General features: G+C 52.3%; 1 protein-coding gene across 1 annotated transcript in view; it reads left to right on the forward strand.

Moving 5' to 3' along the window:
* The first annotated feature begins 939 nt into the window (after window positions 1-939).
* Window positions 940-20,619, forward strand: part of HIVEP3 (human immunodeficiency virus type I enhancer binding protein 3) — a 102,011-nt gene continuing 82,331 nt past the window's right edge. The window contains exon 1 of the mRNA XM_023752817.1: window positions 940-1,057. The gene's annotated coding sequence lies outside the window, so the exon portion shown is untranslated. The remainder of the gene's footprint in view (window positions 1,058-20,619) is intronic.

The raw sequence follows: 20,619 nt of genomic DNA on the forward strand, positions 1-20,619 counted from the left end.
TGGGGTCTGGAGGCCTTGGAGGGCCATTCTGCTCTCTCAAGGGGCAGGCAGATGGGGGCCGGAGTGGGGCTGGCCCACGCGTGCCCAAGACTGGCCAAAGCATGTGACTCAGGTCCCAAGACCTGGGATCCAGCTGCTTCTGGTAAAGTCTGGCCGTTAGGGAAGCCCCGGGTTGCCCCTCACCCCCAGGCTGGAGCCTAGGGAGGCCCGGGCTAGGCTGCCCCGCCCAGTGCTCATTAAGGCGAATTCCCGCCTTGGGAGGTGCGGGCTTCCTGGAGCAGAGCTGGCACCCGGGAGCAAGGCTGGGAGCACGCACTTTGGGGATCACACTCCTAGACCCGCCGGGCACGGGTGCGGCCCAGACGGGTCTCCCAGAGGCAGGGCCTCGGCGGGCGGCCACCGGGCTTCCCTGACTGCCCTCCCCGAGGGCCCGGGAGGAAATGACAGCTAGGGAGCCGGGGCGGGCGCGAAGGGCGGGGCGGCGCCCAGAGTGACAAGGCCTGTCAAGGAGGAGGCCGCCGCACAGAACCTCCCAGCTCCGGCCAGAGTCGGGGATTCCCCAGACACAGACCCTCCCCAGCAGCCGCCCGCCGTGCCCCGGCCCATCGTGACCTCGCGACGCGGCGACCCTAGCGTGGCCGGCGGCGACCGGGAGGGCTGAGGCCGAGCGAGAGGAGAGGCGCCCGGGGCGTGCGGGCGCGGGGTCCCCGGGCTGGGCGACAGGAAACTCTGGGGAGTGAATGGAAAGAAGTGGGTGGTCCGGCCCCTGCGACTTCCCCTGACATCACTGCCCAAATAAGGAGCTTCCAAGCGGCTGCGGGGCGGCCCGGAGCCGCACCCGCCGCCGGCGCCAGCCGCTAGCCCGCCCTGCGCCCACCCCGCACCCGCGTGGGCCGCCTGCGAGCGCTCGGGGCACCGCCGGGCGGAGCCGAGCCGGGCGGAGCCAAGCGAGGAGCGGGCGCAGCCGAGGCGCACAGAGGCCAGGCGCGCAGCCCAGCGCAGCCCAGTGGAGCGCTGCGCAGCCCAGCCCGGAGCCGCGGAGCCCGACCGCCCGCAGGTAAGCGGGGAGCCTGGCAACCGGGGAGCCAGGCACCGCCGAGCGGCTGAGCAGCCCCGGCCGGGGCGGCAGCGGAGGGACCAGCGGAGCCGGGCGGGAGGGAACTGGCTGGAGATGGGCGCGGGTGCAGGCACGTAGGTTCAGGTTCGCACTCCAGGGACCTCCGGGACTCCTCTGTAGCCTGGGGTTGCCTGCTGCACGCGCTCTCCGCCTGCGTTTCGCCAACACTACTTGTGTCACTGTCCTGGGTTGCCCCGAGCGTTCCCGGTTCACACTTCTCTTGCACACTCACGCCTGGCACAGCCCCACTCGCCATGGGTGTGTACAGCCTCCTGTGCCTGCAGCAGACCCTCACGACACACCTCTCAGGCCTCGCACGCTCAGAAACGGTGGGAGAAGCACACGGTGGGAACTGCTGAATGGGTTTGGCATCCCTGACCATGCTTCCCCCTGGAGGCAGTGGCAGTTTCAGACTGTCAAGGCCACCATCCTCGGGCTCCTTGGGCTTATTGGGAGTGAGTTACACTAGCATTGCTCTGGCTCTACAACCCCCCTCTCCCACAGAATGGCACCTGGCACTGGGGGGGGGGGGGGCGGGGGGCTGTAGGGCTGTACCTGGCTGCTGGCTGGCATGGTTGGGAGGGTGTGGCGACTGGCAGAGAGCTACTCCCAGCCTTACAGCCTGGGTGTTTCCAGAGTGGCTGCTACTCCATGGGCATTTCTCTGGGCAACCTCCCCTCCCCTTCTCTTACCCAGTACAGGGGACCTGGCTCCCAACAGGGGTGGTGGGGGCTGTAGAGCAAGTGCAGGTGTTGTCATCCTCGGCATCTTCAGGCGCTCTGTGCAGTGGCTAGAATTGCTTATATCTATAAAACACTTCATGTCTTCATTGATGATTTAATCAAGGCCACAGGAAACTGATAAAGCCAAGTTATGGGCTCATCGCTTAGTGCTCTGGGCAGTCTCCTTAATTTCTTCAGGCTGCATTTTGTCATCTGAAAATGGGGATGAGGATCTTCCGGGGAACGTTGTCAGGGAGACTTGCGATCCTATAAGTGAAACTGTTTTGTAAATACAAAGCCCTGTGCACATGCCAGTTACTGTGGTTTAGAAGCTTCTGGGCTGGTATTTTCCATGGCTCTGCTCTGTGACTTAGGGAGGCTGAACACCATTTCTGTCCAGTCATCTGCAAGAAAGGGGCCTTAATGTGTCCTGTGTGCCTGCTAGCAGATTCCCCAAAGTGAGTTCTGTGGAACATTCGTTCTGAAAGCTGTGCCTCGAGTTAAGGTTCCCTGTTCTAGTAAGTTTGGCAAATTCTGCAAGCTCACTATTGCAATCGATATTGGTAAATTAAAGGCTCTGAGAAGTACTGCAATAAAAGAACATGCTTGACTCTGTCAAACCCAACATTTCCCTGGTTAATGCTACACCCTTTTCAAGTTACACATGCTTGCTCTTCCAGGAAGCAGTGCTTCAGGGGCTACCGATGATATGGTGTTGTAGAGTTGCAATCAAACTTTGAGAGCTGTGTTGTAATTGCCTTCTTTAATGAAGAGCAAACAGAAGCCCAGAGAAGTTGAGTAGCTCACGTGACTCAAGGTCACCCATAGTTAGTAGTAAAACAGGGACCATAACCCAGCGTCATCCACTGCTCTCACCACAGTCAGTTACGTCCAGAAGTTGAGAATTCTCTTCCGGGAACCAGTGTTGCTGCTTTATGTGGACACTCTACAGAATGAATTTGACAAACATAAGAATTTACATGATTTCTTATTGAATGAATTAAATGATAAAATGATTTTGAATTGAATGAATTTAATAAGCATTTAGTGAATGAGTGAATTAATTGGATGAATTAAATGCCACTTGTTGTGGGGACTTCAGCTTGTCAAGTTCAACCAGATGTAGAATCTGTAGTGAAAAGTAATAGTACTAGAGTCATCACAGACACATACATACACAGGTAGATTCGTACATGCTCACACATCCACCTCTTCACACAAGCCCCTCTCTCCCTACACTCTCACACATGCCCACACAGTCGATCCTGTGCACTCATTCACACACATGCTCCTACATATGCACACACACTCACTCACCTGCTCCTATACACATTCACATCTCTCCTGTTCATACTCTCTCACACATCTCTCCTGTTGTGCTCTAGGCTGCAGCCAGGAGGCACTCATGACAAGGGGCATGTCCCCTATCCCCAGGTCCACAGAGCTTGTGCCTGGCACCAGCTCCGGAGATGAGTTTTGAGCATGTGAGAAACCCTTGCATTTCCTCAGTGTTTCCCCATTTCTCCCATTTGCTGCTGTCCTTATCCCCTGTCTTTCTTGGTCAGCTATTGTTTGGTCACACATGATGCTCCAGGTCTGGCTTCTACTGTTTGTTTGAATCAACCATCAGAGCTCTGTCAGGGCAAGGACTTTGTCTCATTTGTTTGATTGGAATCCCCAGTGCCTAGCAGAGTGCCTGGCACAGGGGAGGTTCAATAAGCGTTTAGTGAATGAGTGAGTGAGTGAGTGAGTGAGGATGGCTGTGACCCAGGCCAGCAACCAGGGAGATTCGCTGAAGATGTTTGTGACGTATCTGCTGGGTCCTAGGCTCCTTCCTGGGGATTCTAGAAATAAAAGCTATTTAATCCTCTGTTCATGGAGCTTGCATTCCAGTGGGAAGAGAGGGCATGAATAGCAACGAACAAGATAATGCTAGTGTCCCACGCCATGAAGAAACTCAAACAAGGCAGTGTGGACGTTAGAGACGAATGGGGAAGCTAAAGATGGGGCCCAGGGAGTCCTCTCTGAGGAGTTAATATTTATCCTGAAATCCAAATAACGAAAAAGTGCAAAGATTTGGGGAAAGAGTATTCGGGCAGAAGAACAACAGGTACGAAGGCCCCGGGGCGTGAAGGAGCTGGGCTGAGTGCACATGGAGAGGTAGACTTGTAGTTCACTGCTGATTCCCTTACCAGTGCCCTTTGGGTGAAGGGCGGGGGGCGGGGGGGAAATTGCTGCTATCTGATCTGGGACCTAATTATCTTTGCGGTTCAATCACTAAAGCCAAACTCAGTGCCTCTGGGCTTGGGGGGTGGGGCTGCCTCTGCTAACTCAGAAGGCTGCCCTCCCCATCTTGTCTTCCCCCCACCCCTCTAAACAAGGAAAGGGGTGGACTCCCCAGGCCCCTCCCAGTTCTACCACATAGAATTGGATGTTCTGATTGCAGGAGGTTCGCGACAATTCAGGTGGTCCATCTGGAGGGGTCGTGAATTAGTTGTGCTGCTTCCATTATTAATAACCATGATGTCATACATCTGTGCAGTTCCTGGTCGGCTGCAGAGCACTTTCTCCTATTATCCAGTTCACTCTGTGGACTCATCTGCCAAGTGGGGGAGGGTGGGAGCAGAGGGGGATGGTGGAGGTGGAGAGAGCTCAGACACTGCCACACGTGGCTGCAGGCTCACCCAGCTGCCTCTCCCGAATCCCTGCTTCCTCTGCCGCAAAGCAGGATTCTGGAGAACCTACCCCTGGGGGTGTGGGGTGAAGACCTGCATGTCAGGGGCCTGGCGTGTCCAGGCGCTTAGTGGCTATTGGTTCACATTTTACAGGTGAGAAACTCAGAGCTAGGGAGAGCATGGCTTTTTCTTTTCTTTTCTTTTCCTTTTTTGTTTTGGTCCACTTTTGAATCTTCAGTCTTCCCAGCCCAGGGCTTGTGGGTACATAGTAGGCCTTGAATAACTATTTTGTTGAATTGACTTGTTGTTGAATTGACTTGCCTTAAGGTTGCACAGTTAGTAAAGGGCAGATCTAGGATTCAAACCCATCCAAAGTCTTTTTCATAAACAGCAGACTATTTGGGAATAATTGTCATGGTTAATAAAGACAGATCTTCATACCACGTTTGTAGATGAACAGAATTATTGTTGCTTTGTTGAGAATCCTAGAATTATAAGGTCTTGGGTTCTGATGCATGGTATTCTTTACAAACCAATACATGAATTTCTTAAGAAACATTTTGGAACCTTCTAGAAGAGGGTGTAGATGTGAGAAAATGGCCTCCTGAGATTTGAAAGCAGTGGTTCTTAACCAAGGGCATCCTTTCCTGTCACCTGAGGGCTTTTAACAGAAGAGTTATAAGTTCCACCCCCAACTGTCTGATTCAGAGCCTCGGGGTGGCATCTGGGCATGTGGAAACACACCTGGTGCTAGAAGGTCACCTGGGGAAGAGCAGCCAGCCAGCTGGATGCCCAGGAATTCTGGCAGGCCCTCCATCTGCCTCGAGTTTTCATACATCCTTAGCTATGCTACCCACCTTGTCCCAGGCCCACCCCAGCCACACGGTAGGAACATAAGCTATGGAGCCCCACAGACCTGAGTTTGCAACTCCTGCTTTCTGGCATGTGCCTGGGCCACGTTCCTTTACCTCTCATAAGGCTCAACTTTCTTGCCTGTACTATGGGAATGCTCACGCTTACCTACAGGGTAGCTATATGGATTACAGGTAACTATATCTATGTCAGCTTATGAAATATCTGTGCCTAGCACATAGTAGGTGAACAGTAAACAACAGGTTCAGTTGTTATTATGAAAAATGAATGATAATAAAAGCAACCTCAGCATTTGTGAGTTGGCTGCTAAACATAAAAGTGAACCAGTTTACTCCAAAGGCCAGACTTTTGAGAAGAGGGAACACTCCTTGTTGTAAACACCAATCCTTGGGCCAAAGAATAACTGCTCTGCCATTTTTTCACTCCTCTTTATTACATTGCTCTGGCTCTCATGGAGAGCGAAGGGCCGAATAGGGACCAGAGCCAACACCACTTTCCATACCTCAGACAGACCCATGGGCTCTGAGAGGGGTGTGTGAGGTGTGGAGGCCAGTGCTTAGTCCAGGCTTGTGTTCACCTACATCAGCCTGGCCTCCCGTTCCTAAGACCAATGTATAGGACAGTTACAGGGGAAACAGCTGGCTGGTGGGAGTCATAGGAGGCTGTACTTGTAACCTACTCTGTCATTCATTCATTTATTCACAACAGTGGATTAAGTCCTTCCCTGGGCTCAGTTCTGGTTCAAGCTCAGAGTCTAGCAGATCCGACCACTCAGGAGCTACGTGGATGTATAGGACAGTTACAGGGGAAACAGCTGGCTGGTGGGAGTCATAGGAGGCTGTACTTGTAACCTACTCTGTCATTCATTCATTTATTCACAACAGTGGATTAAGTCCTTCCCTGGGCTCAGTTCTGGTTCAAGCTCAGAGTCTAGCAGATCCGACCACTCAGGAGCTACGTGGTCATGGACAAGCTGCATTTCCTCTGCAGATCTCAGTGTTCTCACCTCTAGAATGGATTGTTCTGGCTACTTCACCAGAGGACTATTTTGTGGTTTTAAGGACCCACTCATCTCTGGGTGCTGCGTAGGTTTGAGGGTCTCTACCAGAGGGGTCGGGCAGAGAACAGGGGCTTCAGAATCTGTAGGAGCTCCACACCGCTGCTGGCTCTGCCACAGACTTGCTGTGTGATTTGCTGCATCTCTTAACTTCTCTGTTTCCTTTTCCTCACTTAGATAATGTGGTTATGACACCTCCGTTGCAGGGCACTGTGTTAGGTGAGATGATAGAGAAAACCTGGCTCTCAACGAACGTGACCCCCATTTCCTTTCTGTCTGCCTCCTGGCTCTTCTGTCCTGTGTGTTGCTGCTTTTGGAGCAAAGTTTCTCAAGCACCCAGAATGGGCCAGGTGGGCAGACAGCCAGGTTGGAGCTCAAGGGAGTAAGCATATGCCCTGGCTGAAAGGTGGGCCCGGGGAAGTGGGTCCAGCCCAAGAGCTATCAGGACCAGGGTGCGGGGCCAGGAGCCCTGGTTCTGTCCTGGGCCTGCCACTAGGTCACTGTGTGCATTTGCCGGTTCCCGCCCTCTCTGAGTCTGTGTCCTCACTGAGGCCAGTGTGCAGGGTCCCCTGGCTTTCTTCCTGCTCTGAGAAGCCTGAAGGCCTTTGATGTGCAAGTGCTGAGTGGCCACAGTGAGGGAGCGGGCCAGCTGGGTGTGGAGATTTCACCAGCTTCTCCCAGCCCAGGAATTGATTGTGGGGAGAGGCCAGCAGACAGACTCTGGACAAGGAAGAGACTGTGGTTTCTAATTGGCAGAGCCGCTCATGGGAGAAGAGGCAGGTGAAGGGACACTAATGGCATGGAATTAAATTGAAAGAAGGGCCTTTCTCCTGTGTTTCATTTTCCTTCAAGAAGACCGGAAGGCCCTAGCGGTGGCTCAGTGGGTAGAGCGTCGGCCTGCAGACCAAATGGTCCCAGGTTCGATTCCAGTCAAGGGCACATACTTGGGTTGCAGGCTCCTCCCTGGCCTGGGCCCTGTCAGGGCACGTGCAGGAGGCAACCAATCGATGTGTTTCTCTCACATGGATGTTTCTCTCTGTCTTTCCCTCTCTCTTCCACTCTCCCTAAAAATCAATGGAAAAATATCCTCAGGTGAGGATTTAAAAAAAAAAAAAAAAGACCAGACAGTTCAAAGCCACCTGTTTCTCAAGTGGCTTCCCTCTCATTTGAATTTAACAGTGTGTTTGGCTATGAAGGGTTTGTTTTTAGGTTATTAGGATGGAGGCAAGAGGTTGCGGAGTAAAACTCAGGGTCCAGTCATTCATTCCCGGAACACTCTCCAAGTGTCAGGCACTGTTCCAGGCAGAGGGATACAGCAGTGACCTAAACACAACCGCCAGTCCTCTCCTGGAGCTTGTGCACTAGTGGGGGCAGGGGGCATGCTGTGAACAGGGAGCGGGTGAGTGTGTGACATGGTAGATGGGGCAAGTGCCATGGAAGCAGCTAAAGCAGGGTAAGAAGTTGGAGAACGCTGGGAGGGATTCAGGGACTCTGTGTAGGATGGTTGGAGAAAGTGATGAAGTGACCGTTTGAGCAGAGACATGAAGGAAGTATAGAACTGAGACTAATTAAAGTAGACATTTCTTCCTCTGTGGGGTCCATGGGGGTCTATAGAAAGGTCTCCTTGGAGGCTGACATGGACAGCTCACCAGACAGCTCAGACCCTGGTTTAGATACAGAAAAAGAGTCTAATTCATGATCGTGGCTACCACTACATGAATAACAATGAGAGCAAGCTCCAAAGGGCTCTCAGTGGATTTGGCTCTAAGCCTTCAAAATGCCTGTCCATACAGACTGTCTTATTTAGCCCTCTAACAAGGTAGAAGGTGTCATCTCCATGTCACAGGTGTGGAATCTGAGAATCCTGTACATGAAACGGCAGGCCCAGGACCGCATCCCAAGGGAGGGGCAGAGGAGACACTCAAACCCAGGCTCTGCTGCCATCAGATGCCGTGTTTCTCCTCACTGAGTAGCCAGGCGCTCGGCATTCCTCATTGCAGCAGTCGAGGAAAAGATTTATTTATTGAAAACAAAAATAAATCCGTAGACTATGGAGATATGATATGGAAATGCAATATGGGATTCTGGGTTGGATCTTGGATAAGACAAAAGTATCAGTGGAAAAACCAGTGAAATGCTAATAAAGTCTGTAGTTTAGTTAATGGGATATACCAGTATCTATTTCTTAGTTTTGACAAATGTCCCTTAGTGATGTAAGATGTTAACATTAAAGGAAGCTGGGTGAAGGGTATCTGAGAACTCTCTTATTTATCTCTGTAACTTTCCTGTTATATAAGATTATTCCAAAGTGAAAAGTTTATTTTAAAATAAATGAATAAATCTACATACACTCCAATGAGCTGGCCTCCTCAGGGTTACTTGAGAAAGCCATAAGGGGTCATTAAGTAATTGAACCCCTACTGCTACTAGCCATCCCAAGCATGGGATCTAGAGGTGCCTGTGTGAGAAGGAGCAAAATTATACACCAATGCTTGTAACCACGCTTAGGAGGAATGTGCTCTTGGAAGTCTCTCCTCGGGGACTGCCCCAAAGTGAGTTTCCATATAACCTATACTTTTGCTACTCCATGTGATGGAAGTTCACCAACTCGTTTCACTCGGTGCCCTGGCAGACAGATGCTTGGAATTGAGCTTTATCGGCAGAGACACATCATGTGGCGTATGAATCGTAGTGACTAATGTCTGTGAAGGAGTGGTACGAGGTGGTGAGAATAGAATTAGAGAACTGGGACAACATTAACAGTAATCTGGTTTTCTTTTATGGCAGAAAATATTGAAAACCAGGGAGGGGTGTCCCCTGGAATGAAGGAAAGAGGCCAAGGTCAAGGGATTCCAAGATTTGGTCCCTCCGTGCAGTGATTCCCCATTCACAAAACAAGTGAGCTAGCTTAGGTAAGCCTCTGGGGACCCTCTGGCTGAAAACCCCTGAGCCCAGAGCAAGAGATTGTCCCAAGTTCACCAGGAAGCTGCTGAGAGGCACAGCGGAGCCTGTCTAGGTGACCTGGCCTCCTAATGGTTTTCAAGGGCTTAGCATATGGGCATTGCGTGTCCCCTTGAAATATGGGCGAGACAAAGATGCTCAGGTGGGCAGGAAACCACTATCATGGTCTATTAGACACATTTAATATTTAAGAGTAGGTTAGCCACTCCAAGATGGGCTCTTTATTTTTAGCAGGCTCTGTTCTTGCTAGTATTTCTTAGGGTGTGTTCCATAGAACACAAGTGTAAAGGATGGAAAAATGTGTTAATATAGAGAGAAAATAGAAGTGCTACTGCCAAGTAAATGTGAGAAAGTTTAAAGGCCCTAATACTGTAGGACTTCTGGGTCTGTAATATATGAAAGTGCATTGGAAGTCTCTAAAAAGTGTGTGTGTGTGTGTGTGTGTGTGTGTGTGTGTGTGTAGATAGAGATCTTGTGTGCCACTTCTGATCTTGATTGACTAGAGAATATATACACATATATGAATGAGAGAATATATACATGTTAATAATATATATGATGCACATATATGGACATGCATGTACATAAAAAGAATAGCTGGGATAGAGTTCTATAGAAAAACATTTTGGGAAACACTAAAGTTATCTGAGGTCAAAGCTGAAACAAACAAAATGAATGCTAAATTGTGACTCTACAATTTATTTCTGCATGTCAGTTTCAGCATGTCAGTTTCTCACATTGTTCCTATTGTGTTCACTTAATTTCTTTTTTCTCAGAAGAAAAATGTCAAATGGCATGCAAATGATCCGTCCCCCACCCCCTGCGCTGTGCTCATGGGAGACAGAAGTATTACCAAGCTCATGTGACAGCTCAGTGGTGGGTCTCTAACCCAGAAACCCACATGTGACATTGGTGTTTTCAGAGCTAAAAAAGAACCTCATTGAAAAATACCACTAAAGGCCAAAATTCTGCCTTTGTCAAGTGTGGCTTCGCATGAGGGCTCTCCCAGCACTTCCATCTACACAGGTGTGCTCGTCACCCTGAAAGGTGCTCGTCTTTACTGGTCTGGGTGCACGGTCAGGGGACATGCCCAGTTAGGTGAGAACACACTTTGATTTGATGACAATTTCTAAATAGGCTGACCTTTGCCCCACTCCCTGGTCCTGGCCTGTCCCCACCCCGAGTTGTCCCTGGGGAGAGTCCTGTAAATTGCCTGCTTGCCCTTGGAATCCCTTCACAGACTGGGTCACCTCAGCCTCCACGCTCCTGACTCTTACCCCCATGCATAAATGCTGCCCCCACCAAATCTGCTCCTCGCTCCTGGAGCATGTCCCCAAGCACGTGACTGTCCCATCGAAGGTGCAGGGTCCATTCCATTTTACAATTGCCACAGTCAGAGACTGAGCTTCGGTTTCCTTACCTGGCATATGAGAACAGTGTTCATGAAGACTCTACAAATAAAGAGTAAGGAACAGGAAGAGGGGAAACGTAAGAGGGATTTTCTTTCTCTTCGGGTCAGCTGAAGGGAACAGAAAGCTTCACAAACATCTCCTTTGAGGATGACATGGTTGGCTCAGCTAGGCCCTCAGACTCTGGCCTGTCATCTGACCTGTGTTACCTCAGACAAGCTATTTGAAGTCTTCAAGTTTCCCTTTCCTCAGCCATGAACATGGTTTTGATTCAGTGCTATGAAGCTTGTGTGGAGCCTCCAACAGTGCCTGGTGCTTTGTATTAGTTATTATGATGAGAATTTTATCAACTAACTAACACAACAGCCAAGTTTTTTTTTAAGTGCGCAAAAGATATAAACAGGTAGTTCGCAGAAGTGGAAAGGCCCATAAACCTATGACCAATGCTCTTGCTGCTAAGAAGCGAAGGATTATAAGTGAAAATGCTTATAGATGGCAAAACTGTAAAAAGATGGAGAAGATCTGGTGCTGGCGAGGGCCCAGGGGCCCAGTTGGTATCAATGAAAATTGATACAAATGCACATGCCTACTGTGAGCCAGCAACCCCCCAGCTATGGAAAAACAAGCGTACACAAAGCTAAATACGTAGGAGGGCGTTCCCTTGCAGCATTGTTTGCAGCAGAGAGAAATTAGAAATGACCTCAATGGCCAACAGTGGCAGGGCTTACATCACTTACAGTGCATGTCTGCCATGGAGTGCTTTGCAGCCATTTAAAAAGAAAGGAGTGAGTCAGCAGATCCTGGCCTGGGAGGGCATTTGTAACATATTCTCAACTGGAAAAGGGTTCGTGTGTGCTATGGTTCATACAGTCCCATTTTTATGCAGAACAAGTAGCAATGACATATGTGTGTGCACATGTAGATATGTTTCCGTGTTCACGGCAACAGTGTGGGAACATACAGGGAATTGTTAGTGTCAGCTTCATCTGGGCGAGAAGGGGGTTTGTCCACTTTTCACTTTAAATGCCTCCGTATTAAAAAATGTGTTTTTTAAACAAAGGAAACAAAAAAGAAAGCCACAGACAATGAAAAGCAAAGACTAAGCTCTACAGTGCAGGATTATTGGGAAGATTAAATGAGATAACATTTGACAAACACCTAACACAGTGCCTGATGCCTAGTAAGTGCCCACAAATGCTTTCCTCTTCTTCCTCCCTCCTAGACTCTGTGCCGCCCCCTACCCCCTTCCCTGTCCATCCCAGTGTCCCTCCCCCCACCCCCACTTCCCAACTTCAGTCAACGCACTGTGGTGCTTACAGCCCTGCCAGCACACCAACTGCTTGCCCGGTCTGGAGGAGCCACCCTGCCTCCTTTCCTTGCACTTCACTGGGTCCTTTCTTCTTGGTGCCCCTTTATTTTATTTTTTAAATATGTTTTTATTGATTTCAGAGAGGAAGGGAGAGGGAGAGAGAAACATCAATGTTGAGAGAATCATCCATCGGCTGCCTCCTGCACACCCCCTACTGGGGATCGAGCCCGAAACCCGGGCATGTGCCCTGACTGGAATGAACCAAGACATCCTAGTTCATAGGTTGTCTCTCAACCACTGAGCCACGCCAGCCGGGTGGTGCCCCTTTAAATGGCTGCTATCTTTCACTGGTTGCTGTCAGCCGTGCCTCCTGTCTCCCCAGGGAGCCTCTCCCCACCTCTCAGTGTGGGGCCGGCTTTTTCATCAGCACATTCCCAGGGTGAATCGCATCATTTGGGTCAGGTCTGCTCACTGATTTGTTTCTCTTCTGCTTCTGCTCAGGGCCATGCTTTCCCACCCCTGGGCATGCGGGCTCTCTGGGCACACCCCCCCACTAGCTTCCACCTGGCCCTGATGAATTCCATCATGTCTGCTTAAAATCATTTTACTTCCAATTTGCTAATTTAATTCTAGTCTTACAGAATTTTGGCAACCCTGCCAAATTGGGTGCCAGATGCAGATTTAATGAGCATATTTTCAGTTCTTTCTTTCCTTTCTGCATGAAGATGCTGAAGAGAACAGGATCTGGAACTAGTTTCTAGGGAGCCCCCTGAACATCCTCCCCCCACCCCCCCACCCACCCCCCACTCCCCTGCCAACGTTTGATCCTGAGCCACTGGGCATGACCCTCCGGCCAGGTCTCTAAGTGTCTAGCGGGAAGAGCTCATGCTCTGCTCCCCGGGGGAGGGAGCTGTGATTGCATCACCCTCCCAGTCCTAGAAGCCCCAACCCAGTTCCCATCACTTGGACTTCACAGGAAATGTATTTGGAGAAAATTACTTATTTCCTCTGGCCCATGTCTTCCTGAGCCACGTGCAACTCAACAGATGTTCAGGGATCCGTCTATTTAACAAACACATATTTAGCACTTTCTAGAGTGATTTCTTAAAGTGTGGTCTGTTGACTGCCTGCCATGGAATTATGGTGAGGGGTGGGACCTTGGGGAGAATGCAGATTCCTGGGCCCTGCCCCTCAGTGGGACAGGGTGGAGCCTGGGATTCCACGGCCCAGCGAATGCTGGTGCCTGCAGAATGTCTATGGGTTACCTCATTTCCAATGCATACCAACCCCTTCCGGAGACATTTTTATCTCCAAGAGTAAGACTCAGAGTAAGTCAGGTGGGTGGCTCAAGGCTAGGAGTGGGAGTGGTGCATCAAAGCTGGGACTTTGCTGGAGGCTTTTGATTTTAAGTGAAGGGCTCTTTCCATCTCTGCCGCAGCCGCTCAGGGCTGAGCGCTGCTGTCCGTGATCACCATCCACTCTCATGGCTGGCTCGCAGACGTCCGCTCTGCAGGCGAGGAAGCGGAGACTGGTGGTTGCCCTGCCAGGCCGGCCCAGGTGCAGCTCTGAGGAAACAGCAGCCAGGACCCACACCACACTGATTCCAAATTCTGTGCCAGGCAGCACGGAGGGCTGAGTGGAGAATAAATGGAAGTTCCCTCGAGGAGCAGGGGAACAAGCGGAGCTCTCGGGCTCCAGCCCCAGGGGCCGGGCCTTTGGGCGGGTCACATCTGTTTTTGAGCCTTGGGGTTGTTGTCGGTCCAGTGATTCCCAAACTTTTTAAATGGCAGAGTATCCCTCAACCCTCACTTCTTTTCAACCCAAATAAAATCTTCCACTGAATTGTGACATGTACAAAGAGACAAAAGTGGAGACACCTTGCCCTAGCCAATTGGGCTCAGTGGATAGAGGTTCGGTTCTAGTCAAGGGCACATACCTGGGTTGCAGGCTCTGCCCTGGCCTGCGCGCTGGTCGGGGCTCCTGCAGGAGGCAACCAATCGATGTGTTTCTCTCACATCGATGTTTCTCTCTGTCTTTCCCTCTCCCTAAAAATCAATGGAAAAATATCCTCGGGTGAGGATTTTAAGAAAAAAAGTGGCGACACCTTGCATGTCTCAGTGCTTTCTAGGAGGCACTTTGGAAACATGTCATTTAGCATTTAGCAAAGATCATCCATGTACCTCCTTCCCCTCCTGCCCCCCAACATGACATAGTGGCTATAGCCTCAGCTTTGGAGTCCGGCATATGGGGTGCAGTCTGGGCTCTACCACTTTCTGGCTGTGTAACCTTGAGCAAGATGTTTGCCTTCTCCGAGTCACAGTTTTTTCTCTGTGGAATGGGGATGGTTAAGTTGGGGTGAGGATTAAATAAACGAATGCATGCGAGACATTCAGCACAGTGCCCAACATGTGGAAGGTGTGGTGACTCTTGCCTTCCTTTGACAGAATAGGATATAACACGAGAGAAATTGTGGCAGAGATTTCCCAGGCCCTAAAGACACCATGCCATGCGCGTGAGTGGTATGGACAGTGAGGCCCAGACATTTGTGGGTCTATATATTTCAGCAAATGTTTTAGCCCCTACAAGGGGCAAGATCTAGTTCAGAGAGGAAAACTCCCTGGGGGTGAGGGGGCTTTGGGAAGAGGCAGGGCTTGGACTGAGCTTTCCTGGTGGGACTCCCAGGGCAGGAGCACAGAACAGGTTGGGAAGGCTTCCCCCCCACCCCCCAATCCCCAGGGAAAAGGCAGGGCAGGGAACAGCTGGGCTCGCGAGAGTGGGCCCTGGCCGCTTCCCTCTGTGGGCTCAGCTGCCACAGGGCAGGGCCAGTCACTTCCTGGAGGCCTGAGGAGGGGATGAAATGAGGACATCATGGCTTCCAGCACAGGGGGGTGTCCTTCGGATCCCAGTGCTTGGTGGCAAGAGGTCAGAAAAGAAAGGATTGGGACAGTGGAAGGACCCACAGCTCATGGTGGTGAGGCTAAGGGGGAGAGGAGACTCCTGGCTCACGAAGGATGGTGGGAAGCAAGGGTGCCCAGCCCAGCCTGGCAGTCAGACCTCTGGGGGCAAGCCCATGCACCTGGGTTCCCCTACCGGGAGCCAAGCTGCAGGAGGTGCGCACCCCAAGGCATCAGCAAGCCCTGGAAGGCCGCCTGAGCCTCCCGTGCCCACAGTGTGTGCGTGTGACGGGGAGTGTGTGTGCAAGAGTAAGTGGAGCACCGAGGAAGCGATGTTTTCAATCTCAGTGGGGTTATTTCTGGCTCTGCTCCTGCAGTCACTGTGGAAACTGCACGTGCCCGGTGCAGTGTGGAAACATGAGTTTTCCAAGGGAGATGTACAGTAAGCAGGCAGCCAGGAAGCTGCCGCCGCTGCTAGTAGGGGGTGAGTGTCTACCTGCCTCTCTCCCCACCCGCACCCCCACCCCCACCACACACCACCCCATCTCCTCTCTCTCTGCCTTTGTCCTGTAGCTGCATGTGGGAGAGATGTGTTCCTTGCAGCATGGTAGACAGAATAGTGGCCTCCGAAAAATGTCCCCATGTTTATTCCTAGAACCTGTGAATACATTACTTCACATGGCCAAGGAATTAAGGTGGCAGATGGACTTATGGTTGCTTATCAGCTGACTTTAACATAGAGAGACTACCCTGGATTATCCATAGCCCAGTGCTGTCACAAGGGCCGCTAAAAGTGGAAGGGGACTCGGTGTCAGTGGCGCCCTGTGAGGACGGCTCCCGCAACGGCTGGCTTTGAAGATGGGGGGAGGGGCCATGAACCAAGGGATGCAGGCAGCCGCTAGAAGCTGGAGAAGGCGAGGAAACAGGTTCTGCCTAGAGCTTCCAGAAGAAGTGGGGCCTGCCACCATCTTGATTACAGCCCAGTGAGACCCATTTCAGACTGAATACATTTGTGTTGTTCTGAGCCACTAAGTTGGATGGTAATGTGTTCTGGTAGCAGCAGGCAGTACACTAATGGGGAGAGGTCCTCAGAGAACAGAGTTGCAGGCATGTTCCTTATTTTCCTGAGATCTGATGGTTGCTGCTGCCTCACCCTGGGCACAGGCCCCCACTGGCCAGCTCCCTGCCTGCGGGGGAAGGTGGCCTCCCCTCAGTGAGCACCCCGCTCTGCAGAGCCCTGAGCAGGGTCTCCTGTGCCGATGCCATCTTCTCAGCCTGGAATGCTGCCCGCATCTCCCTCCATAAGCCCTTTGGAGCTTCAGGTCCCCTGCCCGTCCGCCCTAAGTAAGTGCTTTTCCCTCTGACACTTTGTGCCCCTCCTGAGGTGTTTGTGGCTCTGGGGACCCTGCATTGTCTGAGTTGTAACCACCAGCACGCTGCTGCCCCTCTCCCTGCCCACCCACCCAGCAGCCCCTTGAGAAGACGAACAGGGCCACACAGCAGGCATTGCGAGAATCTAGATGAGGAGTGAGTGGCTTCTGCCGCTTGGAACTAGTTGTGCCCCAGACGTGTGGGAGCCACACTCCGTTGTGTGCTGAAAGGCCTAGGCCTGAGCACGGGGCCCAGGGTTGCATCCTGACTGGGGCACCTGGTAACTCTGACCTTGGGCAGGTCACTTCGCTCCTCTCTCGTGTACAGGCCGGAGGTGAAGCGGTTGGTGTGAAAGCCCATTGGGCACACTGCTGTCCAGGGTGAGCGTCACTCTCAGTGTCACTCTGCCCTCCAGAGATGCAGTTAGGAGTAACAACACCTCTCCTGCTGTGACTGCCACCCCCCTGCCTGGGAGTCCTTCTCCCCTTGCCTTACTGGCTCTGCCCACATGCCTAGACCTGGGCGAAACCTAGAGGAAACATGGACAACCAGGCTCAGGACACGGGGGAGGTGAATGAGGTGCCCAGGCTGCAAAATGTAAAGAGGTCCTCCCCCTCGGCATCATGCAGATGTGGTGCAGGAAATCTAACCCCGCTCTCCACTGTACAGAGGAGGAAACTGGGGCCTAGAGAGTGGAGATGCCTTTAGTCAGGGCACATGGGGAGCTAGGGGTGAGCTGGGACCAGAACACAGCTCTCTCACCTTCAGCTCTGGGGCTGGCCCACTTCCCTTCCAACTAAATGCACGAGAGAGTGGCTGAATGAATTTATTTCTCCAAAGCATGTTTCTTGATGCTATGTTAGGGGCTGGGCTACAACTTGGTAACAAGACAGACAGGGCCTGGTCCTCTGCTGAGAATTCATATTCTTTGAGAGAGACTAAGTGATGAGGCACTAGTGCTTTAACTGCAGTGGCGATAGATGCTATGCAGGGGATGGTCAGAAGTCATGGGCTGCGGATGGTGGTACAGGCTGTACACGGCACAGGTGCATGTGGAGGTCCTACTGCAGGGCCTCCATTTAAGAGTTTACAGTGTAACTTGGAAGACAGGACCAGTGTCCTCAAAGTAACAACACAAGACCATGGGTAACAACTGGGGAGAGCCAGGCTGGAGAGGCCCAGCACTGCAGCCCTATCTCCTCTCCTAGCGCTCTGGGACCTCCCTGCTCTCCCTCCAGATCAGACATAGTCAGTCCTTATTGGGAGTCTCAGAGGAGGGGCCTGAGGTCCGAATGACCTGGGAGACCAGGAGGAGTGAGGCATGGCCCTCTCTCGGGAGGCAGAGCTTCTGTTGTTCTGGATGGGGTTCAAAGGCAAGGAGGCCTGTGCGGCAGAGGGGCTGGAGCCTTCAGAAATAAGGAAGCTTGTCCGCCTGCACAGAGCAGCTCTCGGCATTGCCTCTCTCTGGAATGTTGGGCCTGGAGGGAACCTGGCTTCTAGGAACCAGGCATCTCCCTCCCACCAGCGCACTGTATGCCTCCTACCTGTCTGGGTGCTTCCCCGTGCGTGAAGGAAGCACGTGGAAGGGCTCAGGGAGATGGGGGTGCTGTTCTTCCACTAGCGTGTCCTGCCCGCCGGGGGAGGCCAGCTCCTGGGCAGCTGGGGTGTGACCTCAGGGGGCCAGTGCCACCCCCCCACACACACTCTAGCTGGGGCTTGAACAAGCCACTCACCTCCCTGAGTCTCACTTTGTCAAAAATGAGAATGAGAAAGGCCCATCTGACCCAGTGTTAAAATCGACAAAAGGGAATGGGTGTGCAAGGGTGTTTTGAGTCCCTGGCTAATAGGATGTAGAAATTGCCACCAAATGAAGGCATTCCTTCCAGGATTGAAAGGGCATCTGATAAATTTCCAGAGCTAGAGACCCATGCTGGCTTTCTGAAGGAGCTGACAAAGACACATGGTTCTCTCTGCTTATTCTTCTTTAATTGGGAAGAATTATTCTGGCTGGTAAGTAAATCAACTCCTCAGCAGGGAGTTTGAACAGAAGGAGTCCCTAGAGATGGGCATATTCTGGTCTTTGGTTTGACAGAAAGGGGAACTGAGGCCTGTAAGGGAACATGATTTATTCTCAGTCACGTGGCCAGAGCTGGGTCAGACCCCACGTCCTGCCCACGTCCTGCCATCCCTCATCCTGCCAGCCCCAGAGTTCTGGGAGTTTAGCTATTTAAAGGACGGGAGGCAGAGATGGCCTGGTAAGGAAGCAGGAGTGTGGCCCCGGCGAGGGTAAGATGATAGGAAGGTGGACACAGTCTGGGCCAGGAGTGGGCAGAGTGGCCAGGAGGACGGCAACAGCATGAAGGTGAAATGCCCTCCTCTTGGATATGCCCCAAATCCTCGGCCGATCTCCTGATTCCCAGGCCACTCAGCATCAGGCTGTTCAGGGTCCTGGGACTGCAGCCCAAAGAGAGAATGCAGTTCCCCTGGGAAAACCCTTTGGTCTGGGTGGACTGGGGACCTGCCAGTTTGGCAACTTCACCTGTTGCTTGTCCTGGAAAGTGAGTTCCTGAGTGTGGTGATGTCAGGGACCGCACCCGGGAAGGCAGGCCAGTGGTGGTATGTTTATTCGCTGTTGTTCATCACTCATTCCACATGCCAAGCACCGTGCTAATAGGCACTGGAGGCACACAGACAGTACATGTTGTTCTTGCCCTGAAGCGCTCGCTCTCTGCAGGGAGGACGGACAAGAGGAGGCTCCTGTCACAGAGCAGTGTGGTCGGTGTCCCAGCAAGGCTCTGGGTAGAGGGTCTGGGAGAAAGGAGTGTGATCCAGGTCCCTGAATGACGGGGGCTGGGGCAGGAGGCGGGGTTGCCACAGCTGAGCCTGCAGAGATGGGTGGGACTTTGCCGGGCAGAGGGGAAGAAGGAACTTCCTGAGAGTGGGGACAGTGTGAACAAGGGTTTGGGGCCTGGGAGGAAGGCCGCATGTTCAGAATTATCAGGCAGTGGGAGGGAAAGGTTGAGGGAGAGTGTCAGGAGCTGGGTGAGGCTGGAAGGTCACGTGGTCACATGGGCAGAGACTAAGGAGTCTGGATTGCCGATGGCGGTCAGCGAGCATGGGAAGTGGTGAAGGAGCAGCATGCTCACTCTGTGCAGCATGGAGAGAGGGCCCAGAGGCCTGGAGTAGAGAGGGGCTTAGGCTGGAGAGACACTGACAGAGCCGATTCACTGAGAACTGGGTGACATAAGGAATGTGGGGGTGAGGGAGAAGGGAGGTCAGCGATGGCTCTTGGACTTCTCAGGGTTCCTGGGATGACTTCCAAGGCCCCATGCTGAGATGCAGAATCGGCCCCTCTGCTGTGGGCTGTTCATCGGGGATTCAGCCATGGATGGGACTGTGAGCCCTTTGGCTGACACCCCGGTCTGCTGGTTCCTTCAAGAAGAACCAATAAGAGGGTATGGATGCTGCTGGGCTGTTGATTCATCTTCACCAACACACCTACAGATATTTTCCCCTGTCACCCAGGGGTAGTAAATTGAGAGAACTCAGTGTTTACTCACTCATGTATTGTCGCCAACTATGTTCAAGGCTCTGTGAGTGATACAGAGATGAATCACACACATCCGTGTCCTGTCCTCAAAGATCGTGTGGTTTGCCTGCCTGTGATGCCAACAAGCACTCGCGTGTGTTATATTCCACACACGGGGGAGAGAAGGTAGATGCCACAATAAAAAGACCAGATGCTGTAAAGGAGAGATCATTTCTGGCCTGAGAACATAGGGCCTGGAGGGCTTTGTGGAGGAGGTGGCCCGTGAGCTGGCTCGCGTGGCGGATGTGGTTGGATTTGGCCACAGGGAAATGGAGACAAGCTTTCCAGGCAGCGAGGACTGCAGGGCGGCACGAAAACTCGGAGCAGGGGAGTCTGACGCAAGCGGGCTCTGTAGGGGAGCACTGCCGTCAGAAGCAGCCTGGCATATTCGTGAAGGACATCCCAGTGTAGAGGACTTTCCAGGAGGAGCCACTGAAGGATTTGGGACAGGGAGGGCCATGGTGGGAGCTGAGTGTCAGGACAGTTTATCGGGCCGTATGGAGAGAGTGAGCACAGACGCTGTGTATATCGGTCCAGAGAAGGGGTTGATCACTGGGGTCTTGGCAAAGGTGATAGAAGAGGAGTCCATCCATATTGATCAACACTTACTGAGGCTTTAGGCCAGGCCCTGTTCCAAGCACT

Source organism: Myotis lucifugus, unplaced genomic scaffold, assembly GCF_000147115.1.
Source record: "Myotis lucifugus unplaced genomic scaffold, Myoluc2.0 scaffold_37, whole genome shotgun sequence".
Classification (NCBI taxonomy): Eukaryota; Metazoa; Chordata; class Mammalia; order Chiroptera; family Vespertilionidae; genus Myotis; species Myotis lucifugus.